Source organism: Schistocerca serialis, chromosome 5, assembly GCF_023864345.2.
Source record: "Schistocerca serialis cubense isolate TAMUIC-IGC-003099 chromosome 5, iqSchSeri2.2, whole genome shotgun sequence".
Lineage (NCBI taxonomy): Eukaryota > Metazoa > Arthropoda > Insecta > Orthoptera > Acrididae > Schistocerca > Schistocerca serialis.
The window spans coordinates 305897512-305924888 of NC_064642.1; the positions used below are offsets into that span (position 1 = coordinate 305897512).

The following is a 27377-nucleotide window of genomic DNA, read 5'->3' on the forward strand; positions in this document are numbered from 1 at the left end:
GTATTCTAAAAGAAGATGGACAAGCGTAATGCAGTCAGTCTCCTTAGTAGATCTGTTACCTTTCCTAAGTGTCCTGTCAATAAAACGCAGTCTTTCATTAGCCTTCCCTACAATGTTTTCTATGTGTTCCTTCCAATTTAATTTGTTCATAATTGTAATTCCTAGGTATTTAGTTGAATTTATGGCCTTTTGATTTGACTGATTTATCATGTAAATGAATTTTAATGGATTTCTTTTAGCACTCATATAGATGACCTCACACTTTTCATCATTTAGGGTCAGTTGCCAATTTTCACGCCATACATACAACTTTTCTAAATCATTTCGCAATTTGATTTGATCTTCTGCTGACTTTACTAGTTGATAAATGACAGCATCACCTGCAAAAAATCTAAGACAGCTGCTCAGATTGTCCCCTAAATCGTTTATATAGATAAGGAACAGCTTGTGTTTCACAAGAACGACGTTTTCTAAACCCATGTTGACTGGGTGTCAAAAGACCGTTTTCTTCGAGGTAACTCATAATGTTTGCACACAATATATGTTCCAAAATCCTGTTGCATATTGACGTTAATTTATGGGCCTGTAATTTAGTGGACTACTCCCATTATCTTTCTTGAATATTGGTGTGAGCTGTTGCAGCTTTCCAGTCTTTCTGTATGGATCTCTCGTTGAGCAAAAGGTTGTACACGATTGTGAAGTATGGAGCTATTGCATCAGCATACTCTGAAAGGAATATAACTGGTATACAGTCTGGACCAGAAGACTTGCTTTTATTAAGTGATTTGAGTTGCGTCACTACTCCGAAGATATCTACTTCTATGTTACTCGTGTTGGCAGCTGTTCTTGATTCGAATTCTGGAATATTTACTTAGTTTCTTTTGTGAAGGCATTTCAGAAGGCTGTTTTTAGTAATTCTGCTTTGGCAGCACTATCTTCAATAGTATCTCCATTGCTATCGTGCAGAGAAGGCATTGACTGTGTCTTTACGCTAGCAGTATAGTGGCAGTAGGTCTGAAATGTTTTTCTCAGCTATCGATAAGAATATCGCATCATTTCAATGCTGGGTGTCATGGTTCTGATCTCCATCACAGAGGCGTCAAAAGGAGGAGTGAAATATGGGTAAGAGGGAGTGTGGTGACCTTCCCATCTTATGACACATCCACGGTGGCATTGGGCATAAATGTGGTAAAATTTAGTGTCGATGTGACATCATTAACCCACCTTACAGCACACATGAACTTCTGAGTTGTGGTCTTTTTTTGCATGTGTTGGCACCTTGGTGTTTGAAGCATCGCTGAGCTCATGAGTGACGTCGCTGGGTGCCATGCTTTTGCACTGTTACAAAGGGAGGTTATGTGCACCTTTGAGCTAAATTTTGAACTCACACATTAGAATCGAAGACATATCTGCAGTTTCAAAAAAGTGATCTCTTAATTTTGTTGCACATTGCAAATGACAAAAGCACAAATTCCAGAAAAGCTTTCTTTTCGTTTAAATGAAGAACATGCACAGCAGGAACGCTGATGTACACAGCAAACTGCCACTGTTGAAATATTATAACTACTACACAGCAAAAGCTTCTAAAATGGTGTTATCCACAGTCTAGTTTGCACTAAGACACTAGGTTACATGTGACTGCGCTACCTGACTGTTGCACACGCGCGGAACATGTTTGCACAACTTACTGATGAAACTAAGGAGTTTCATTCATCTCATGCCAACTTTGGCGACACTACCTGCACAGGTTTTGAGGTGGGGTGTGTCAGTATAGTATAAACAAATTGAAATATGAAGTGGGGAAAGGAAGAAATTCTTGACTTCCTGGACACCTTTGCTATGCGTAGGTGTTCGGGAGATTTCAATTATGTTGACTACAAAAACAGGCAGCAACGTGTTGCTGCACTTGAGACCATCCTATGCTATGCTATCTGAATGTTGAAGGACTGGTGATGTCTGTGTTACAGGGCATAATGCATTCAATTAGGAATATTGTACAAATGAACTACGAAAAATACAGGCACGCAAAATATCTAGCAGCAGAATAGTCCACGACTACGAGACAAAAATTCCATGGTTCAAGTTGGCTGGTTCATTTTTTGAGAGAAACTGTGTACAGGTGGAAAGGATACACAAATCTCCTAAGCTGAATTCTTTATTCAATGTTCATTTATTTAAAAAGTTATATCAGTGCTACACATTCACAATCTGTAGTGCAAAATTTGTAGTATTTGTATATATTTTTAAACTCTTAAATTTTGTCAAGGTACAGCTCCATCTGTAAGCAAGTAGGTGGAAAACCATTCTCTTCCTAATGCAACCTGTTTCAAATAATTATTGCTGCCAGCTTGCAGCTTTGCGTGTATCAGCCCCCTCCCCCAAGCAATTATGCTTCTCCATGTCCTTGGCTGATGAACTCCACTTCCACATTCTTTTCACACATTACAGTAACTTTTCTTTTTCTTTATTGATTGTTAAATGTATTTAAAAGAAACATGGACTGGTCTGGTAACGTCCTAAGATGTTTAAAATAACTTTTAGGTCACTGAGCAACTGAGCTGACGTCTTTTCTTGATTCAGTCACTAGCCCAAACAAGTTTCTTAATTTTTTTTATCTTTTGTCTTATGTAGCAGTCTCACGCAAATAAGCATTAACTCCGCCACAACTCACACAGCTGCTAAAATTTTCATTTTATGCAAGAATATACGGCTCTTACTGACAGCGCCATGTCTACGGACGTATATGAAACCATTTGCGTGCCACTAATTTCATGCAAAATGTGGCACAAGGCAATGACGTCACGTAAACTAGGTTTAAGTTACAAAATTCAGTCTGTCAATAATGATATTTAAATGTCAGCAAGTTAAGCCAGACTTTACTGCAATTATCTGAAAAAATTCACAACTAAATGGGTCGTCCCAAGTTCCTGAATCAAAATAACCCAAGTTCATTTTCAACAAAACGGTCACCTAATGTGAGTCTGCAGGATTTTGTGGCCACTGTCATTGAAGGTAAAACCATCACTGACCAAAAGATCTTCTAGAATACAAGGCTGTATCATTTTCCACTTCAAGTTTTTCTAATCAATTGATGTTTGGATGCCTCTGCTGAGATCTTCTCTAGAATCTCTTGACATTTGACATTATCTGAACACTACCAGCTAACAGTGTTCTGCTAACCATGAACTCCACATGATCCTAAAGAATATCTCCATAGAGGGGCCAAAACATTAATCGAGTAGCAGAAACATTTGAAGGAGAAAATGACGTGGCCTTATGTCCTTTAAGATTTTACCTTCAGTCACCTAACTGTTTAAAATTTGAAACTTCCTGGCAGATTAAAACTGTGTGCCCGACCGAGACTCGAACTCGGGACCTTTGCCTTTCGCGGGCAAGTGCTCTACCAACTGAGCTACCGAAGCACGACTCACGCCCGGTACTCACAGCTTTACTTCTGCCAGTACCTCGTCTCCTACCTTCCAAACTTTACAGAAGCTCTCCTGCGAACCTGGCAGAACTAGCACTCCTGAAAGAAAGGATATTGCGGAGACATGGCTTAGCCACAGCCTGGGGGATGTTTCCAGAATGAGATTTTCACTCTGCAGCGGAGTGTGCGCTGATATGAAACTTCCTGGCAGATTAAAACTGTGTGCCCGACCGAGACTCGAACTCGGGACCTTTGCCTTTCGCGGGCAAGTGCTCTACCAACTGAGCTACCGAAGCACGACTCACGCCCGGTACTCACAGCTTTACTTCTGCCAGTACCTCGTCTCCTACCTTCCAAACTTTACAGAAGCTCTCCTGCGAACCTGGCAGAACTAGCACTCCTGAAAGAAAGGATATTGCGGAGACATGGCTTAGCCACAGCCTGGGGGATGTTTCCAGAATGAGATTTTCACTCTGCAGCGGAGTGTGCGCTGATATGAAACTTCCTGGCAGATTAAAACTGTGTGCCCGACCGAGACTCGAACTCGGGACCTTTGCCTTTCGCGGGCAAGTGCTCTACCAACTGAGCTACCGAAGCACGACTCACGCCCGGTACTCACAGCTTTACTTCTGCCAGTACCTCGTCTCCTACCTTCCAAACTTTACAGAAGCTCTCCTGCGAACCTGGCAGAACTAGCACTCCTGAAAGAAAGGATATTGCGAAGACATGGCTTAGCCACAGCCTGGGGGATGTTTCCAGAATGAGATTTTCACTCTGCAGCGGAGTGTGCGCTGATATGAAACTTCCTGGCAGATTAAAACTGTGTGCCCGACCGAGACTCGAACTCGGGACCTTTGCCTTTCGCGGGCAAGTGCTCTACCAACTGAGCTACCGAAGCACGACTCACGCCCGGTACTCACAGCTTTACTTCTGCCAGTACCTCGTCTCCTACCTTCCAAACTTTACAGAAGCTCTCCTGCGAACCTGGCAGAACTAGCACTCCTGAAAGAAAGGATATTGCGGAGACATGGCTTAGCCACAGCCTGGGGGATGTTTCCAGAATGAGATTTTCACTCTGCAGCGGAGTGTGCGCTGATATGAAACTTCCTGGCAGATTAAAACTGTGTGCAGAGTGAAAATCTCATTCTGGAAACATCCCCCAGGCTGTGGCTAAGCCATGTCTCCGCAATATCCTTTCTTTCAGGAGTGCTAGTTCTGCCAGGTTCGCAGGAGAGCTTCTGTAAAGTTTGGAAGGTAGGAGACGAGGTACTGGCAGAAGTAAAGCTGTGAGTACCGGGCGTGAGTCGTGCTTCGGTAGCTCAGTTGGTAGAGCACTTGCCCGCGAAAGGCAAAGGTCCCGAGTTCGAGTCTCGGTCGGGCACACAGTTTTAATCTGCCAGGAAGTTTCATATCAGCGCACACTCCGCTGCAGAGTGAAAATCTCATTCTGGAAACATCCCCCAGGCTGTGGCTAAGCCATGTCTCCGCAATATCCTTTCTTTCAGGAGTGCTAGTTCTGCCAGGTTCGCAGGAGAGCTTCTGTAAAGTTTGGAAGGTAGGAGACGAGGTACTGGCAGAAGTAAAGCTGTGAGTACCGGGCGTGAGTCGTGCTTCGGTAGCTCAGTTGGTAGAGCACTTGCCCGCGAAAGGCAAAGGTCCCGAGTTCGAGTCTCGGTCGGGCACACAGTTTTAATCTGCCAGGAAGTTTCATATCAGCGCACACTCCGCTGCAGAGTGAAAATCTCATTCTGGAAACATCCCCCAGGCTGTGGCTAAGCCATGTCTCCGCAATATCCTTTCTTTCAGGAGTGCTAGTTCTGCCAGGTTCGCAGGAGAGCTTCTGTAAAGTTTGGAAGGTAGGAGACGAGGTACTGGCAGAAGTAAAGCTGTGAGTACCGGGCGTGAGTCGTGCTTCGGTAGCTCAGTTGGTAGAGCACTTGCCCGCGAAAGGCAAAGGTCCCGAGTTCGAGTCTCGGTCGGGCACACAGTTTTAATCTGCCAGGAAGTTTCATATCAGCGCACACTCCGCTGCAGAGTGAAAATCTCATTCTGGAAACATCCCCCAGGCTGTGGCTAAGCCATGTCTCCGCAATATCCTTTCTTTCAGGAGTGCTAGTTCTGCCAGGTTCGCAGGAGAGCTTCTGTAAAGTTTGGAAGGTAGGAGACGAGGTACTGGCAGAAGTAAAGCTGTGAGTACCGGGCGTGAGTCGTGCTTCGGTAGCTCAGTTGGTAGAGCACTTGCCCGCGAAAGGCAAAGGTCCCGAGTTCGAGTCTCGGTCGGGCACACAGTTTTAATCTGCCAGGAAGTTTCATATCAGCGCACACTCCGCTGCAGAGTGAAAATCTCATTCTGGAAACATCCCCCAGGCTGTGGCTAAGCCATGTCTCCGCAATATCCTTTCTTTCAGGAGTGCTAGTTCTGCCAGGTTCGCAGGAGAGCTTCTGTAAAGTTTGGAAGGTAGGAGATGAGGTACTGGCAGAAGTAAAGCTGTGAGTACCGGGCGTGAGTCGTGCTTCGGTAGCTCAGTTGGTAGAGCACTTGCCCGCGAAAGGCAAAGGTCCCGAGTTCGAGTCTCGGTCGGGCACACAGTTTTAATCTGCCAGGAAGTTTCATATCAGCGCACACTCCGCTGCAGAGTGAAAATCTCATTCTGGAAACATCCCCCAGGCTGTGGCTAAGCCATGTCTCCGCAATATCCTTTCTTTCAGGAGTGCTAGTTCTGCCAGGTTCGCAGGAGAGCTTCTGTAAACTTTGGAAGGTAGGAGACGAGGTACTGGCAGAAGTAAAGCTGTGAGTACCGGGCGTGAGTCGTGCTTCGGTAGCTCAGTTGGTAGAGCACTTGCCCGCGAAAGGCAAAGGTCCCGAGTTCGAGTCTCGGTCGGGCACACAGTTTTAATCTGCCAGGAAGTTTCATATCAGCGCACACTCCGCTGCAGAGTGAAAATCTCATTCTGGAAACATCCCCCAGGCTGTGGCTAAGCCATGTCTCCGCAATATCCTTTCTTTCAGGAGTGCTAGTTCTGCCAGGTTCGCAGGAGAGCTTCTGTAAAGTTTGGAAGGTAGGAGACGAGGTACTGGCAGAAGTAAAGCTGTGAGTACCGGGCGTGAGTCGTGCTTCGGTAGCTCAGTTGGTAGAGCACTTGCCCGCGAAAGGCAAAGGTCCCGAGTTCGAGTCTCGGTCGGGCACACAGTTTTAATCTGCCAGGAAGTTTCATATCAGCGCACACTCCGCTGCAGAGTGAAAATCTCATTCTGGAAACATCCCCCAGGCTGTGGCTAAGCCATGTCTCCGCAATATCCTTTCTTTCAGGAGTGCTAGTTCTGCCAGGTTCGCAGGAGAGCTTCTGTAAAGTTTGGAAGGTAGGAGACGAGGTACTGGCAGAAGTAAAGCTGTGAGTACCGGGCGTGAGTCGTGCTTCGGTAGCTCAGTTGGTAGAGCACTTGCCCGCGAAAGGCAAAGGTCCCGAGTTCGAGTCTCGGTCGGGCACACAGTTTTAATCTGCCAGGAAGTTTCATATCAGCGCACACTCCGCTGCAGAGTGAAAATCTCATTCTGTTTAAAATTTGTTTGGATATCCACCCAATGAAATCCGTGTTACAATATTGGCTTTATATCCATATGGAACAAACAGTATGTGAATGCAATATACATCAGTGATCAAATCCTTTAAAAAATTTCTTGGGGACTTCTCCCCCTAACAACCTGACAAAAAAACTTGCGTGAAACACATTATGAGATCTAGCATAATACAGGCTCCAAAAAGAAGGAAGTGAAAATAAAACACATAGCAGTTTGACAATAATGATGTAACAACTGTACAAGACCAAATATGTTTTTCATTCTTTGTTTAAAGAGCAAGAAGGTTAAGTATAGGATAGTTAACAGTTATGAGAGGCACCAATGATTGATACGCAATTATGTGCTTGCTAGAAACACTGGAATGGTATTATCATAAAGGACTGAGCACAGAAAGCTTCAAAATATGCATGAGGGATCACCAGCAATGTGTTTGCCACTCATCACCTGGAAGAGCTTTGGCATTACATTTCACTATAAATCAATAACTGTGGTGATACATCTTCAGAGAAACACAAAGATTCTCACGACTTTCAGCTAATGAGCTACGACTGTCCGAGTCTACAGGAGGCCTTAGAAATTTACAAAAGTACTTTCTCCTCTCCTTAATCTCACAGGACATGTTTGGGCTGCAGCCTAAAGGCAAGTCGCTGTACGTTGTCTTGTTCTCAGAGACTTGTCATGCTGAGAGCAGCTCTGGACCAAGAATGGCAATCACTTCCTATGGAGGTCAAACATCCAGTCATACCCACAATTCACGTTCTCATTCTAGACCTTAAGTTTCCAGAAACCTCTTGCAGATGCAAGGCCAACTGGGCCTCTGGTCTTGTCCAGCTGACACGCTTATTGCATCGTACAAGTGTTCCAGTATTATTGAGAGCTGACTAAACAAAATCTGCATATGAAAATAATCAACATAATAACTAGGGAAACAAACTCGTGCTAAAATTTCACAAAACTTGGCCGTGAGGAACACCAAGTAATAAAGAGAGAGCAAAGAAAGACAAAAACATGCAGGTAAATACTTTATTTTATTCTACACCCACCAACATTACCATCAGGTAATATTGTAGTAAAACAGAAGTCACAGGTCCATTATTGAACTTTTCTATTGGTCATATTTTACTCTTGTGATAAGTACAATATTTATTAACAGCCAAAATACTGTTACTGTGAGTCTGTCAATTTCAAAAGAAAATTCAATTTCTATTTAGGCTGGAATCCATAAACTGTAAATCCATTCTCACTTCATCATTGACTAAAACAGAAGGCAAATCTCCGATTAACAATTTGTGTTTTGCGCTGCCACACCGAAATTTATGCTGAAAACCTGGCTGCTTTTACCCCATTTTCAGCTACAGTAACTCAGAACATTTTAGTTGCAACAAGCTCCACAGTCATGATAAACTTCTTGAAAGAAATTAGTTTCCTGCATCAGCATGTTTCTAGAGTGTTTATGGTATATTTAAAATCTTTATATTAATGCAGAATGTAGACTTTCTTATTAAAAGTGGTGTGTATCTCACCCTTGTATATCCATGAAGCACTTTTTTCATAACACTGTTCACGAAAAGAGGAAAATTTGATCAAGAGCATGTGTACAGAATTCTTTTTAGAAAACAACCAAATTGTTTAATAGTGTAGCAATAGGCTTGTCTTTTGTACAACATTAACATCTGAGGACCAAAAAACATCTGAGGACCATTTATGAAATAAATATTCTACTTTGTACAAGCAACTTTGAAGCACTTTAATTCAAACTGTGTGACTTTGCACTCAATACATTGGCAATTAGTATCTTTTCATCATACTTTTCCAGTTGGTTTCTCACCTCTCTAAGCCCACACTACTCATCTCATCAAGGGCAACTCCCTTTCACTTCAATAGCATATTGGTAGGAGAATTGATATTCGTGCTTCGTAACTCCCTTACGCTCAGCTGGTCATACAGTTTAGTTTGTTCCTTCACGTTTATATCATAGAATTTGTTACTTGCTCAGAAGTATGAGAAAAACTTCCTGCACATGCACTTTTCTTGTCAATGCTTACACTGTATCTATCCTGATAGAGGCCTTATCTGGCATACAATCAGTGGCTGTCCAGTTTTCCATATAGTATGCAATCACCATTGGTCTCGCATTGTCTTCAAGTGTCATAACCATGGGAAAAACTTTACTGCTTGTCCTTGAAGTGGCATGACCCCTGCCTTTCTCGTATGACCCAACCACAAATACTCGTATTTAAAAATAAAACTACTCTGGAATTACACACAAGAAAGCAGTTTCAACTGAAATCTCAATAAAAATAGTAAGAGCCCGAATACTGTCTTCCTAAACTTTCCAAACTTCCTTCTTGAACATAGCCCATGTCATCAGCAATTCTGTCTGGGGCAGGTTGGTTGGTTTGTGGGATTAAAGGGACCAGACTGCAACGGTCATCGGTCCCTTTGTCCAAAAAATTAAAACGACCCAAAGAGAAAAAAACGAATAGCAGGAAAGATGTCAGACGACACGGGACAAGAAATACGCCGACAGAGATCAGACAAAACAAATTAAAATCACACAGAGTGTGACGGTGGTTGGCCGACCACAGAGAAAAAAAAGGAAAAGCCAACCACCGAGAACACATTAAAAACTCAGTTTAAAATCGGAGGCCAAAAGCCAGAATCAACACTAAAAAACAGAAACACTCAGATTAAATGATAAAAACCCCCTGCCCGAATAAAACATAAAACTAAGCCAGCCATAGCAGGGTCATCAGTTAAAAGGGCAGGGAGCGTGTCAGGCAGTGCGAACGTCTGCCTGAGCACAGCTAAAAGCAGACACTCCAAGAAAATGTGGACCACAGATAAAATGGAACCGCAGTGACATAGAGGTGGGTCCTCACGGCGCAATAAGTGGCCGTGGGTCATCCGTGTGTGCCCAATGCGCAGTCGGCATAGGACGACAGACTCCTTGTGAGAGACGCGCAAGGAGGAGTGCCACACAGTCATCGTCTCCTTGACGGCACGGAGTTTGTCACGGGTGGTCAGACCGTGCCATTCAGCGTCCCAGAGCAGATAACTTTGCGGCGTAAGACCGCCCTCAAATCAGTCTCCGGAAGGCCAATGGCTAGAGTGGGTTCACTGGTGGCCTGTTTGGCCAGGCGGTCAACACGTTCATTGCCCGGGATACCGACATGACCGGGGGTCCACACAAAGACCACAGAGCGGCCGCAATGGGTAAGAGTATGCAGGGACTCATGGATAGCCATCACCAGACGAGAACGAGGGAAACACTGGTCGAGAGCTCGTAAACCGCTCAGGGAATCGCTACAGACAACGAAGGACTCACCTGAGCAGGAGCGGATATACTCTAGGGCACGAAAGATGGCAACCAGCTCAGCAGTGTATACGCTGCAGCCATCCTAGAAGGAACATTGTTCAGAATGGTCCCCTAGAGTTAGCGCATACCCGACACGACCAGCAACCATCGAACCATCAGTGTAAACAATGCCAGAGCCCTGATACATGGCCAGGATGGAATAAAAGCGGCGGCGGAAGGCCTCTGGAGGGATGGAGTCCTTCGGGCCCAGTGCCAAGTCGAGCCGAAGGCAAGGGCGAGGAACACACCATGGGGGAGTACGCAAAGTGGCCCGGAAAGGAGGTGGAACAGTGAAAACTCTAAGCCCGGAGAGAAGCTCTTTGACGCGGACCGCGATCGTACAACCAGACCGGGGCCAACGTTCTGGCAGATGGACGACCAATTGCGGGAACAGGAGACGATAGTTTGGATGCCCAGGCAAGCTAAAAACATGGGCAGCATAAGCGGCCAGCAAACGTTGGCGCTGTAACCGCAGGGGAGGGACACCTGCCTCCACTAGTACGCCGTCCACAGGGCTGGTGCGGAAGGCACCAGTGGCAAGTCGTATCCCGCTGCGTAGTATTGGGTCCAGTACCCGCAACGCAGATGGGGAAGCGGAGCCATAAGCCAGGCTCCCATAATCCAGACGGGACTGGATTAATGCCTGGCAGAGCCATAACAAGGTAGATCGGTCGGCGCCCCAGCTGGTGTGGCTCAAGCATCGCAGAGCATTGAGATGCTGCCAACACGCCTGTTTAAGCTGCCGAATATGAGGCAGCCAAGTCAACCGGGCATCAAAAAGTACACCCAAAAACCTGTGGGTCTCCACCACAGCAAGAAGTTCGCCGTCAAGATAAAGCCGCGGCGCAGGATGGACCGTTCGGCGCCGGCAGAAATGCATAACGCGGGTCTTGGCAGCCGAAAACTGAAAACCACGAGCTACAGCCCAGGACTGCACCTTGCGGATTGCGCCCTGTAGCTGACGTTCAGCAGCTGCAATGCCAATAGAGCTATAGTAAAGGCAGAAGTCGTCAGCATACAAGGAAGCGGAGACAGAATTGCCCACGGCCGCAGCGAGCCCGTTAATGGCTATTAAAAACAGGCAGACACTTAAAACAGAACCCTGTGGCACACCATTCTCCTGGACGTGGGAGGAACTATATGAGGCCGCGACTTGCACCCGGAAGGTACGATACGACAGAAAATTGTGGATAAAAAGCGGCAGAGGACCCCGAAGACCCCATCCATGAAGCGTAGAAAGGATGTGATGATGCCATGTCGTATCATACGTCTTCCACATGTCGAAAAAGACAGCGACCAGGTGCTGACGGCGGGCAAAGGCAGTACGGATGGCCGACTCCAGGCTCACCAGATTGTCGGTGGCGGAGTGGCCTTTACGGAACCCACCCTGAGACAGAGCCAGAAGGCCCCGAGACTCCAGTACCCAATTCAAGCGCCGGCTCACCATCCGTTCAAGCAACTTGCAAAGAACGTTGGTGAGGCTAATGGGACGGTAGCTGTCCACCTCCAGAGGGCTCTTTCCAGGTTTCAAAACGGGGATGACAATGCTTTCCCGCCATTGCGACGGAAACTCCCCCTCGACCCAAAGACAGTTGTAAAGATCGAGGAGGCACTGCTGGCAGTCCACTGAAAGGTGTTTCAGCATCTGACAGTGGATCCATCTGGCCCAGGAGCGGCATCAGGGCAAGCGGCTAGGGCACTGCGAAATTCCCACTCACTGAATGGCGCATTGTAAGATTCTGGGTGGTGGGTGCGAAACAAAAGGCTCCGACGTTCCATCCACTCTTTAATGGAGCGGAAGGCCAGTGGGTAATTGGAAGAAGCGGAACTAAGAGCAAAATGCTCTGCCAAGCTGTTGGCAATTTCGTCAGAGTCTGTACAAACTGCTCCATTCAGTGAGAGCGCAGGGACGCTGACAGGGATCCGATAGCCATAGAGGCGTCGGATCTTGGCCCGGACCTGCGATGGAGAGACATGGAGGCCAATGGTGGACACATACCGCTCCCAGCACTCCTGCTTGCTTTGGCGGATAAGGCGGCGGGCCCGCGCACGCAGCCGTTTGAAGGTGATGAGGTGTTCAATGCAGGGATGTCGCTTGTGACACTGTAGCGCCCGCCGGTGATCTTTAATCGCTGCAACGATCTCAGGCGACCACCAAGGCACAGTCTGCCGCTGAGGGGACCCAGAGGAACGGGGAATGGCAGATCCGGCGGCAGTAACGATGCCGGTGGTGACTGATTGAACCACCGCATCAATGTCATCATTAGAGAGAGGCTCAATAGCGGCAGTGGAGGAGAACAAGTCCCAGTCAGCCTTATTCATAGCCCATCTGCTAGGGCGCCCAGAAGAGTGACGCTGTGGTAGTGACAGAAAGATCGGAAAGTGGTCACTACCACACAGGTCGTCATGCACACTCCATTGGACAGACGGTAAGAGGCTAGGGCTACAGATTGAAAGGTCAATGGCGGAGTATGTGCCATGCGCCACACTGAAGTGTGTGAAAGCACCATCATTTAAAATCGAGAGATCGAGCTGCGACAATAAATGCTCAACGGTAGTGCCTCGACCTGTTGCCAATGACCCACCCCACAGAGGGTTATGGGCGTTGAAGTCGCCCAATAGCAAGAAAGGTGGCGGCAATTGGGCTATCAGCGCAGCCAGGACATGCTGCGAGACATCACCATCCGGTGGAAGGTAAAGACTGCAGACGGTAACAGCCTGTGGCATCCACACCCAAACAGCGACAGCCTCTAAAGGTGTTTGGAGAGGGACAGACTCACTGTGCAGAGTGTGAAGGACATAGAGGCAGACGCCACCAGACACCCTTTCATATGCTGCCCGGTTCTTATAATAACCCCGATAGCTACGGATGGCGGCGGTTCGCATTGCTGGAAATCAAGTTTCCTGAAGAGCAATGCAGATGAAAGGGTGAAGGCTGATAAGTTGGCGGAGCTCAGCTAGATGGTGGAAGAAACCGCTGCAGTTCCACTGGAGGATGGTATTGTCCATGGTGCAGAAAGGCGTGACGGGACTGGGAAGGCAGATTACGCCGCTGGGTCACCTGCTGCCTCCGATGGAGCACCCGTGCAAGTGCTATCCATTGCGTCTGAGGGACCGGCAAGATCGAGGTCCTCAGCGGACGCAAGGATCTCCACCTCATCCTCAGACGCAGAGCTTTTAGATAGCAGTGGAGTAGGTGCTACCGCAGGTGTCTTGGTCTTATGGGTCTTCAAAGTCGTTTTCTCTTGCTGTTCCTTTGGTTGCCATTGTTGAGAGGGCTTATTGGAGTCAGTCTCCAGGACCGAAGAGGATCGCGAAGCCCGTCGGCCAGCGGCCTGTGGCTTCTTCAGCCACTGGTTGGTGTCTGCTGTGCCGCTGGTAGGAACCTGGGAAGGGAGTGACCCAAGGGATCCCTTCCGAGCGAGAGAAGCCAAAGAAGACTTAAGCTTCTCTGGCTTAGAAGTGGGGACTGGTGTCCCCAGTGGTTTAGTGGGTGCTGCTCCCGAGGCAGATGGTGTGGGAGCAACAGCGAGAGAAGGGGCCCCCATCGTCAAGGGGGCAGGTGAGGTCCTCTGACTCTGTGACAGTGGAGGCATAAGATGATGACATGCGCACGGGATGTAGCCGTTCAAATTTCCGCTTAGCCTCAGTGTAGGTCAGTCGGTCCAGGGTCATATATTCCATGATTTTGCGTTCTTTCTGTAAGATACTGCAGTCTGGCGAGCAAGGGGAATGAGGCTCTCCACAGTTGACATAGACGGGAGGCGGAGCACATGGAGTATCGGGATGAGATGGGCGTCCACAATCTCGACATGTGAGGCTGGAAGTACAGCGAGAGGACATATGACCGAACTTCCAGCACTTAAAGCACCGCATCGGGGGAGGTATATAGGGTTTGAAGTCACATCGGTAGACCATCACCTTGACCTTCTCTGGTAATGTATCACCTTCGAAGGCCAAGATGCAGGCACCGGTAGCTACCTGATTGTCCCTCGGACCCCGATGAACGCGTCGGACGAAATGTACACCTCGGCCCTCTAAATTGGCGCGCAGCTCGTCATCAGACTGCAAAAGTAGGTCCCGATGGAAAATAATAGCCTGGACCATATTTAATCTCTTATGTGGGGTGATGGTAACGTTAACATCCCCCAACTTGTCACAAGCAAGTAACCTGCGTGACTGGGCAGAGGATGCCGTTTTTATCAAAACTGACCCAGAGTGCATTTTGGAAAAGCCCTCCACCTCCCCAAACTTGTCCTCTAAATGCTCTACTAAGAACTGAGGCTTCACGGATAGAAACGAGTCACCATCAGCTCTGGTACAGACGAGATACCTGGGCGAATACACGTCACTGTCATTCATTGCCTTTCGTTCCTCCCATGGTGTGGCCAGGGATGGGAATGATTTAGGCTCATAAACGTTAGCTTTAAAATGAGCCCTCGAATGCTTAGAGACTGCTGGTGGCTGGCCGCCAGCGAGAGATGATGTACCACGCTTCATTGCAGGTCATCCGCCCTGATGCCACCTACTCTGACCAAGGGCCCTCCCCACGGGCGCCACCCAGCTGCAGCAATAGCCACCTGGCAGGATGGCCATGGCCGGGAGTCCTGATGCCCCAGGGAGATGGGCATCTACTCCTTGGCATACGTGGGGAGTTAACGGCGCAGGCATCAGTAGAGCGATCCCTGTGTTGTCAGGGGGCTACAACCAACAGGGTACATGGCGGCCCCACCACAACGGACTGGCTACCGTGCTGGATCTTAGGTGCAAAAATGTCGTCGTCGCAGTTAAAAGCAACACTGCACAGTGCAGCGTGGTAATCGCACCCAGAGACGTATCCTCGCCCAAGAGATGGAAAACGAGCGGGACACCATTGCAACGACGAAAAAGCCGGCTAAAGGTCTCAATGCACGATGGATTCAGTGCACCATGTTGCGCCCTTCCCCAACTGGCTCGCTCTTCGGAATAATTTAGAAAGATGGAGGTCAAACCCGAGAGGGCACCATCACATAAGGCCAAAACATTTGAGACTCCTTTTAGTCGCCTCTTACGACAGGCAGGAATACCGCAGGCCTATTCTAACCCCCGAACCCGCAGGGGGGTGTCTGGAGCAGGTCCAGGCCTCTCGCTGTCTTGTGCTTTCCTTTTTAGTCCTACATAGTTATAGGCTTCCCCACTGACACTGCCCATTAGTTGGTATCTTCTTTGTGTACTCTAACCCCCCCCCCCCTTTTAGGACCCATTCAATTCCTTGCTGGAGTAAGCACTGGCATTCCAAAATGTAGTCTATTCATTTTTTTACTCTTTTCCTTATAGTGTCTCTGAAATTACTGTTCTCTCCATCTCTCATACCACCACCTCATTCCTCACCCTGCCTTCCTAACTCAAACTGGCTAGTTTCCTCCATCTACGCATTTCCAGTGTCTAATCTTCTTATTACAATCTCCAGGTCTCTGTACTATGTAAAACTATGCACCATATTCAGAATGTGGTTCATCTTTTCCTCTGGTTTTTATACAGTGGCCTTCATACAAATTTCGTCTTTTTCTTTAATGTTTCCTTAGCTATTGTTATTTTTGATACTGCTTGTGTGCCACATTGTAAGTCTTCCTTTAAACATTCCTCGAGTGCTTGAATTTTGCAATTTGTTTTAGTCTTCTCTCCTTTTCCTCCCAATACATTTTTGGTTTTTTTCCTTATTTATTTTCATTCCACACATTTCACATCTGCTGATCAAGTATTGCACTATTTTACTAAGCATTCTTGCATTTCACCACTACTACCATGTCATCAGCAAAGCAGGACACTCCACCCTTTTGTTTCTGCCACACACCTCTCATTACATCCATCCACTCTGCTACAATCCCTTCTAGGTAGACAGGCAGTGTAGGTACAAGGCACCATCACTGGCTGACTCCTCTCCCTATTCCCATTCCCTTTGTTAGTTCTCCGCCAACTCTGTCTCAGCTTTTTGCTTGTGATATAACTTCTTAATCAATTTGTTTTCTCTCCAATCAATTTTGTGTTTGTTTAGAATGAGAATGAGTCTACCTCACCTCAACTTATCAAAAGGTTTTCCAACCCAATAAAAGTAGCATCTTTCTATTCTTTTCAATTCACCTCTCTCTTAAGACTCTAAGTACACACATGGTACCAAACTTAAGGTTCTATGTTCCTCACATTTGCTTCTGTTGTTTTTCTTCTGTGTGGGCACCAAGATTGAATGCCAGAAGTCATTAGACAACTCTCCTTTTGAGTATATATACCTGCATATTCTCAACAGCCCTCCCTCTCCTTTTGCAGCTATGGCTTTTAATATTTCTGTTGGCAGTTCATCAGTCCCTCTACCCTTTACATTCTAAATCTTCTTAAGAGCTGCAACCAATATTCTTTTCCTTTTTTTTAACTCTTCTCGTCTTTCTCTTCTTCATTCACTATTCTTTCTATTTTCTAATCAAGTTTTTCTGTCTCTTGTCTGCCTTCACCTTCATTTAACCACTGAATACATTCTTTCCATCTCTCCTTTAATCCACATGGATCATTCATCATCAATGTACTGTGTCTCTATGTCCATGAAACTCTCTCATCCCTCCTTCCCACACATCAACACCACTGCTTCTTTCTGTATGAAGTCATAACTGACATCTCTATCATTCAATGTAATTATATTTCTGCTCAATCCACTTCTGTCTGAGTCAGTCTCTCCCCCTTCATAATCCATTACTAAAAACCTTGTACATTCATTTACCTGTTCCGTGTTAAATTTTTACATGTCCTCCTTTCCTCCATTTTATTGATCATTTTATATATTCTCCACACTTTCCATACCCTCTCTCTGTTCCTAGTATTTGTTTTGCTGCTGACTTTAAATTATTAAGTTTTCTCATCTATCTGTGATACTGACACTGATTTTTTTTAATTGTTCTAGAAAGTAGCCTTGTACTCCCATAAGTTTTCCCTCTTACATTAATGTTTCTAAAATCAGGATTTCTCTTTTCATAGCTTTCTTGACATTCTTTAGTCTAATACACAGCTCTACATTGTCTGAATTGTGATCCGAAATTTGGTACTGTTTATCATTCAGTTCTAGTGCACCACCACATTTTGTGGTGCTCAAAGAAAACAGAAGATTTCTAACTTCTGCCCTCTCTTGCTCCTTCTTCCAAGACCATAACTCTCAATGTATTAGCCCCCTCTGCATTCACCCGTTGTTGAATTTGCATCTTTCATAACATTTATATATGCTCCCCTCTTTTATCCTCTTTCATTAGTTTTTCTATCTTCTCAGAACACTCGTCTACCTCTTCATTGGGATGTTGCTTAGATGGCAGATATACTTATATGAGTAATAAGTCTCTTATTGTTTCTTTCAGTCACATCATATATTTCATTTACGTATCTTCCTTTTATAGTTTTTTCCCTTCATAATCTTGCCTATTAGTAGTCAGAGTTCATAAATATCAGCTCTCTCATGCCCTGAGTAGTTAAATCTATATCTCCATTGTCTACCCCTCTGTTTCTAATTTGCCTTGCTGTACAAGTCTCAGAATGTTCCACATTCCAATCATAATGATTTTCTCTTCTCTCCTTTCACTCCATTTCTTCTTTCTTTCACCCACTTCACTCACAGTATGTGGCCTCAATGGCTTCCTCAGCCAGAGATGGGTTATGTAAGGGGATTGTATCAACCTGTATCACATCAAAAAAGGTTGAAAATGACGCAATGAAGCATCGAAAATGGTAGCAACAAAATAAAATAAAATCATAAGGACAGATGTAGGTGTTTCTATTTTCTGTCACAAGAGATCAGAGTGGTGGAAAATTTTTACTCTGAAATCTTTTACACAAAGATCCATACCATAACTGTCTAAAGAAACAGTAGCGTGGTAGCCGCACACTTCTTTCCACACTTGTAGTAAGAATGCCTAGCCAGGTTCAGTCGCTGTAGTGTCACGTAAATAATAAAACTGGGTACTTGCTTAGTAGGAATAGCTGATATCACCACCTTCCAAAGAGCAACGTGCCCAAGTTTTAAAACTGGTGGCAACCATCTGCCTTTAGTGTAAATTATACCAATAAAAGGAGTAAACCACCTTCATTCAAGACTACTCTTGTCTTGTATTTGGACAAGTACTAACATTCAGCAGTGTAAGTATAGGCAAACTGCCACCACATTATATTGTTTTAATTTAATAACAAAATTGGTGGAGTCCATTACATTTGGCTTCAGAGCTCTTACCAATATCAAACCTGTCATTAACACATGGATTTAAAAATGTTACAGAGGTTATGACTTCTTTCTGTATAATGAAAATTCATTAATCTCAGTTACTGAGTGGAAAGTGACAAGAATTCACAGTAACATAGTATTAATCGCATTATTTTGCCAAGCAGATTTTTTGCTTTACTGTTGAAATAACATTTAGGATATAAATCAAGGTTCAGTTCAGAGAAAAACTAACAATTCATCAGTCTTTCAGTCAATATGTGATAAATATTTTTTTTACATTTAGCAACCAATACAATATCATTCCTAGAAAGTATATTACATTGCCCACTCTGGCTCAGACACTGCAATCCTCTGGACAACTCGGCAATCCTTCAAAGGGACAACTGACATTTTGCAGGGGGAACTCCCTATATAGGGAGTCAGATTGCACTCTTATAAGTATTATACCTCACTGGTCTTTGTTCAAACTTAGTCAGTCTACTACACTGGTCTAATCGAGTGTGGGGTGCGCATTCCCAGGCCATAGACATACCAGACAGGATCAGAAGAGCAATGGGTCTGTACGAAACAACAACTAACACCACCTTTTTCCAAAGAAAAATAATGCTGAATATATTCAAAATCATATCTTCTGGTAAACCTTCCGGGGTGTAAGGTCATGGTCCACGAAACTCTTCAGCTCCTAACATTTTGTCCAGAGCTGCGCTGGACATCTTCAGAGGGGTGTTTCTCCTCTGAAGATGTCCAGCACAGCTCTGGACGAAACGTTAGGAGCTGAAGAGTTTCATGGACCACGACCTTACATCCCGGAAGGTTTACCAGAAGATATGTCATCCGGTCGTGAAAGCCTTCATACTATTCAAAATCATATGATAATTCAGAGGAATGCCATTATCAGTTGAAGCTTGCCTAACCATACTACTGTTAACTAAACGCGTGTAGTGCAGAAATAGTATACTGGAGAGAAAAGAAGAAATGCAAGCTTCCACAGCTTGCTCATACTATCCAGCAAATAATAATTGAACTGCAGTCTATAATGATAACCTCAATCACTCAGGAAACATAAAAGTATGCCCAGGAATGAAGGGCAATGCTGAGAAAACATGCCTGTGAAATTACAAGTGGCAGATTTTCAGGTAGGCCAATCACGTCCATGTTTTATGGGCATCAGACCAAAACTGTTAAATTTACTACTGCTCACACATCAGAACACCAAATCCACTCAGTTAAAATGTGGTGAACTGGAATTTGTGCTCCACAGCCACCAGAAATGGATGGGATATCCTGACAGAGTAAAAAGCCATCCGTGACAGGGCCACAACCTATATGGAGATGGAAAACCGTCACTTCATCCTGCTTTTGTAACTGGAAGGAGGAACACCACAACCTGGTAACTACTACTTGTCATCCTATACAGTGAGCACGCATAATTGAACAGCACACACCTCCACAGCTGGCCTAAAGAGGCTGCATCTCATCAGCACAGATGGCACAGCAAGTGCTGCGCCATGTGCAAAACAACCTTATGGCCAGTGCACCAGGCCCTTGGCCACTTTAATATTTAGATGACAAATATATACTTCACAGACTGTGCCTTAATGTACTCCTTGGTTACATGTGTTTGTACTGATTACTATGTCATTCAGTGCCTTAGTATATTCTTTCATATGGAAGGGGAATAAAAGCTGGTTGGTGAGAATTTTGATATTCTTTTTGTGCAATGTTACAATATTTTTGGCAATGAGTATGGTATTCTACTCTGGGTGTTTCATTTCAAGGTTCACGATGGTCAATATGTCAGTGGAAGAAATTCTTAAATCTCTTGTTGAACAACATCGAGCTCTCACCAACCAGCATCAGGCTCTCCCCATGGTAATACACAATTTGGTAGTAATGTTGACACGGCAGGGTTAACCGCCATTGACGCAACCCCCACCATCTTCCCCATATGATGATTCTGCAGAGGATTGGAAAGTATATTAAAAACTCCATCGGCAACATTTCTAAGCTTTTGGTGTCACCAAACCCAATGTGCATAAAGCTTTCTTTCTGTCAAAGATTGCTCCACGTGTTTATCACCTTTTGGGTTTGCTAGCTCCTCTTCAGGAACCTTCCAGTCTCTCTTTGGATGAAGTGTGTCAGATGCTCTGTATGTATCACTGCAAATGTACTCATGTTATTGCTGCTTGTGTTGAGTTCTACCACTGTCAAAAGTGGCTGCAACAGCCATACAGAGCTCGCACAGCAGAACTTCACAGGCTTAGTCATTACTGTCAGTTTGCTGTGAAGCTCACCGGAACTCATATGCTGAGCCAATGGTTTGTGATGCTACATTACACTTGGTGCCTAATAGAGAAGATCATTGAAGTGCTTTACAATGTGAAAATTCCTCTCACATATTTTTTTTTAACATTATCCAGTCTTTTGAAGTGTCCAGGGAAGCTGAAAATATGATAGAACCTTGGTGTGAAATAGCAATCATTGCTTCTCCTCCTCTGCCACTGTTGGTTACCTCATGGAAGGAGGATGATGTCGCAGCCCTGCAATCACAGTCTCTTCAACACATGGGGCGGCACCATGCTAAACAGCAACAGCAGCCAGGGTAAAAAAAAACAACAACAGTGGCTGCATGCTCATCTCCCTTCATGCTCTCATTGTTTAGTTAAATAGATGCATGCCCAAAGCACTGGGTGATGGTCAACTATTGTAAACAAGAACATGGGGGGGGGGGGGGGCATATTGCATCTACGTTCGACTCTCAACGTCTTTCATCAGACTTGATAACAGGGATGTGAATAGCGTTTCACAAGTGACGGTAGCCCCGAACAAAATTTACACTTAAGTATATGTTATGAACAAAAGGTTAAAAATGGAAGTGGATACAGGTGCGCTAGTGACTTTGTAAAATTCTCAGACTGGCATTGACCTTTGTTGGTTGGTGAGTTACAACAAACACCACACACCCATATTGGGACAGTTTTCTACTCCCATAGTGTAAAAACCAGTTGTTCAGCCTTTGACCTTTTCAGTGGTGGATGATACCAACACTGAAAACTTATTTCGGTTAGCTGCCTTCAAAATTTTTGTATTATCCATTTCAGACAAAGTGTATCTGTTACTGGATCAAGTTCTGTACCAACAACTGAACACACACTGCCTGGAGTTTTCCTCACTCTTTCCAGAAGTTTCAGGTGTGCTACTGATTTCATAACTCACATCCCAAAGAAACCAATGGTACATCCCAATTTTTTTTTTTTTTTTTTTTTTGTGACTGTCCAATCCCAATAGCTCTGCAGGAGCAATTCAAATCGGAACTCAATCGACTTGCTTACTTGGGTGCTGTCACATCCGTCTCCTCTAGTGCATGGTCTACTCCAGTGGGAATTATAAAAAAAATCTAACTGCAACCTTTGGCTCTGTGGTGATTTTAAGAAGTCTGTAAATTCACAGTATATTATTGACACATATCCCTTACTCCATCAGGTTGAACTCCTGGCACAGCTTTCTGGACACCAATATTTTTTCAAAATAGACTTTGCAGAAGTCTATTTGAAACTGCCTCTGGATGCCAATTCTAAAATTATCCTCGTAGTGAATTTCCCCTTTGGGATATACCAATACCAGTGCCTGCCATTCAGTGACACTAGCGCTCCCGCCATTTTCCTATGATTTTTGAAGAAACTCACAGCCTCTGTGCAGGGGTGCATTGATTACCTGGATGATATTGTTGTCTCCAGTTCCATAACAGATGAATACTTGTGAAATCTTTGTGGGCTGTTGGCGGTGCTGCAGGCCGCCAGGTTGAAATCACAGTTTTTTTCAGCCTTCTATCATCAGTCTTGGTTTTGTAGTCTAGCATGCTGGCATGAAGACTTGACACCAGCATGTCAATACCATTGCAGCTTTGCTGCATCCTACTAACCTCAAAAAGTTGCATGCCTGTCTTGGTAAGATTCCATACTGCCATTAGTCTCCTCCTCATGTGGCTGCAGCAGATCAGCCCCCTCTTAGGTTAAAGTGTTCCTTTTCACTAGTCGCCTACCTGCAAGTGTGCTTTTATGCTGTTGATGTCAAAATTACACTTAGCCCCTTGCTTGGTTATCTTTCAACCATGTCAACATCTTGTTTTGCCACAGACAACTTCCAGTATAGCTGGGGCCATTCTTGTGCACAAATACATGGACAGTTCCAAACGTCCTATTGTGTACGCTTCCAAAACCCTGAATTAACTTGCAACTACTGTGTACACATTAAAACAATTCCATGTTTTCCTATAAAGTCATAAATTTCATGTGATTAATGATCATAAACCTCTTGTTTCTCATTTCCATCCTTCAGCATATCTACCGGGCAAAGTAGCCCATCATCTGCAATGCTGGGTTCTGCTTTTCTCACGTTAAAACTACAAGATTCACTTCCAACCCACAGCACAACACACTAACATGGACTCTCTTTCTCAGTTGCCGATTGGCCCCAACCCAGCATCTGATCAGAATTTTGCAGGTCCTTTCCTTAACTCCTTTTGGCTTGTAATAGTTGATGCTTTCTCATAATTTCCTTATATCATTTGTTGCCCGACCACATCCACAGCAGCTACAGCTCATGACCATCGCAAAGATTTTTTTCTTGGAAGTATGCTTGTGACTGACACTGGCCATAATTTGTGTCGCAGGATTTTGAATTTTTTTGCACAAAGGAATGCATCAGGCATGTTATGGTCCCTCCTTTTCATCCTCAGTCCAATGGTGTCGTGGAGTGGCTGGCCCATACTTTCAAAACTAAGATGAAAAGATATATCGCACAATCTCCTCCTGAGGAAGCACTTGATAGGTTCTTGAGTTCATATAGGTACACTCTGGTTGGCAATAGTAGCAAGGCAGAGCTGCTTCACTGCTGCAGGCCGCACGCTGCTTCATCTGCTCAGGCTGCCACCTGGCCTCCTGCTGGCATCCGTCTCTCAGCAGTTCCATTAAGGTTCTGCTACTTGTAACTTTAGGTTTGGCCTGTGCCCTAAGTGGATAGCAGCAGTTATTCACCACTGTCAAAGCTGACACCATATAGTCTGCCAATCAATAGATGGAAAATCACAGAATACCAACTGAAATGGGGAATGTTTTTCACCAGTGGCACAGAACCACGAATGCTGTTGGCTTAGAAAAGTAAACTCCTTAATAAATCAAAAACATAGGAATGTATACTTCCTGATTAATAAGCTACAAGAGGAAGCAGTAAAAGCTATATTTGAAATTGAAAGAGATCTCATTTGTCTTCCTCTTCAAAACAGAGGAAAAAGATACACAAGATCACAAACAAAGGGTTAAAATACATCGTAGGCTTGAAGGTGTTTAAAATCTCTGGCTTTCTTATAAAAAGTTAAGTGAGAAATTAAAATTCATAAAATAAGACAAGAAGTTTAATCATTTGCTGCAGTAACATTGCAGAAGAAAAAAAAAAAAACATAAAAACTTAATAATTATAAAATGGGAAGGGATGTTCGTATTACGAAACGACTGGCAGAGCCTGCCCCACTGTTGCAGTTTTCTTTGACAGTCTGAAAACCCACAGCTACAATACACTCATGTTGATAAAAAATGGAACACCTTGAAAGACTAGAGACAGGACGTTTATATTCACAGGACACATACATTAGTATGTTCTTTAGAAATGGTTAGCATTTGAACCATGTCGGCCTACAAGTTCAATGTCCTCAACGATACCATGGCTCACATTGGTGCTATAAACTGAAGGTAATGGATCAGTGTGACTTGAGCAAAGATCAGGATGCCTCAGAGACATATGTATGAACCATACCATTAAGTGTGAAAGATGGGGTATTATTGGCATGAGAGAATATGATACAACCATCTGGGAAATTGCTGGTCGTATGGGACGAAGTGTTTCAGCAGTGCAAGTGGCGTGTGAAGAATGGTTCACAGAAGGCCACAAACACTTGTGAGATGGGTCAGGTTGTACCATCCAGATCCCCCCCCGAGAAGATCGACACTTCATCCGAGGACAGATCTGCACAGCTCTTGCGCATCAGTGGAACAATGTAACATATCGCACACTATCAAGGGCGAGAGCCCATCACCGTTTATTACAGCATGGGTTACGTGCGTGTTGTCCACTTCCCCACCTACCTTTGACAAATGTGCAGAAACATGCTAGATGCCAATGGTGTATGGAGAGACATCTCTGGGAACAAGAATGGCATCAGATAGTGCTTTTGGAAGAATCTGGGTTCTGTTCATTTGAAAATGATGGCTATATTTTGGTTTGCTGTGGACACACGGGGGTTCTACTGGGTACAAACCACAAGTCACAGCTGGGTGTATGCCCAGGGCACTGTGACCAGTGTGACCTACACATTCTGCAACCCGTAGCCATACCCTTTCTGCACAACACATCAGATTTTTATTTTTTCAACAAGACAATACACGTCCACATGTTGCTGCATGAACACGTGCCTTCTTGGTGTCACACGATGTCAGCCTTTTACCCTGGCTCTTCAGATCACCAATAAGAAATATGTGGGATGTGGTGGAATGAGTGGTGCTGCACTGAGACTCAATGCCAACCACCACAGATGAATTTCGGAACAGGTAAATGCAGCATGGATGGCTATATACCACAGGACTTCAGCTGTGCCTTACATGCATTGATGCCATCATGCTTGGGACAAGTTATCAGGGTCCAAGGCAGACACTGTGATTACTAAGCAACAGGACACTTGCTGAAATGAGGTGACTGCAATGCTAATCATTTTTGTAGAACATACCAATGTATGTATCCTGTGAATATGACCATCCTATCTCAAGGTGTTCTGTTTTTTTTCTGAACATGAGTATCTGTGGTCTGAAACACCATGTTGACATCATGCGTTGCAAAGCCCATGGCCAGAAATCACACTACACCCCATGCCCTAAGCACAACGCATTTTTAAATATAAAGCGCACTGAGATACAGAGTACACAGTTTCCCGCAGTGTGGTAGCTTATCAAATATGAGGCCCAGATACTTCAGCAAATATTTAAAGTATAAAATGAAGTCCTTCATTCTAAGTTATCAATGAACACTTAAAACAGCACACTCATATTTTTCCTGTAAATGGTTAAAACGAAATTTGGTGTCCATTCCACCAGCCTCCTGTTATCCACAGTTGACATGTACTTGCTACAGGGCTGCAAAATATACCAAAATGCATAAGGTTATCTTGCGTAAAATGAACATATAGAATATCTCCATCGCATTACCTTAAATAAAGTGTACACGAGAGGAGGGTCCATGAGAAACGGACCAGAAGATGTCGCTGGAAAGTTCATATGTCGAGCTGTCTGGAGTACTTAAGCTTCAAGTTATATCATAAGACTTCCATGTCCACAGCATTAAATAAAATGTATTTTTTCATGTGACATCTACTCAACTTCCAATAGATCATCATCTACATATTTTCCAATCTCATCAAATTCAACTATGAACATTCTTGACTTGTCTGCTACACTTTTGTCTGGTAGAACGTTGTCCTAACCACAATTTCATTTTCTTTGTGGCCACAATTAAATCCTCCATTCTAGCATTCTAGTCTGCTTTCTAATCCCTTTGTTTACTTTCTCTCTCTCATAGCGATCATCAACACCCATTCATATTACTCACAGAGTAACCATCAACCATCAGTTTTTGAACTGTTTTCACTTTAAAGATTCAAGTCCACATAGCCAAAACACACTGAATATAAAAATTTCATTTCTGACACATCAGAAGCTTATTTTTTAAAACTTTTGCCAAAATCACTTCACTTCAAGCATATGTACATTACTTTAGTAACTAATTTTCAATCTTAGCTTCAAACTTGGTGCAGTAAATTCTTTCGTCATTATTGAAGTTTATCTGCACTAAAAACAAAGTGATGTGACATCATGAAGTTAAATAGCTTTATACTTAACTAACTGGCACACCGACTGGCTGTAACACTTGCTAATTGGGAATAATGTTGGAGCGGAGATCATGCAACTTCAAGTTCTGAATACAATTTACAATAGAGCTTTATTATTCTAATTTGATAGAAGCTGCAACAAAAGTGACATTGTGGTAATAGTGTGTGTTTCCAACCAATAGGTTCAGCTCAATGTTTCTCACTGGCGCAAACAACAGAGAATACAAGGGGTGACGAACTGTAGTTCTCTGTGTCATCACTTGCACTGTTCCCTACCACAATGTCCCTCTTCCCCCCATCTCCTTCCACCTTCTTGAGCTCAGTATTTCCTTCATTGCAGTAGGCTGTCTACTCAGTTTTATACACAAATGAGAAAAAATGAAGGACATAATGAAAAATGGTAACTATTGCCACAGTTCTATGTGCAGTTATTAAAACTTTAAATTGGCAGCAAAAATAGTATAATTAATGAATTACCATCTTCTTTGAATGTTGTGGCCCTTCTGTGTTTAGGAAATTAATATAAGAACACAAAGTGATAGTAAATGATTATTTTGGGATAAAGACAACAAGCATTACTGCCAAGATTTAAGTCAATGAATGGAGACTTATAACTGCTAGTGTGCTTCACCATATACTACTGAGGATTCTTCCTCAAGCAAAGGATTACACGACAATATGCCTGTCAACCTGTGAAGAAGTCTTTCTTAAAAATATATTGCTATCTTTTTCTCAGATATTTGTTTTTGAGCACTACTCTGGCTTTCGTTTTCTACAACGATACAAAACAAAATTAAATCACATAGATTTCTACCTCAATACAAAAACAATTAACTCTAAATAATTTA

The 27377-nt window shown here is 44.2% G+C and overlaps 1 protein-coding gene across 1 annotated transcript in view; it reads right to left on the reverse strand.

Annotated features, from left to right (window-relative positions):
- LOC126481253 (ubiquitin carboxyl-terminal hydrolase 35) overlaps positions 1-27377 on the reverse strand; it is a 127581-nt gene that overhangs the window by 60099 nt on the left and 40105 nt on the right.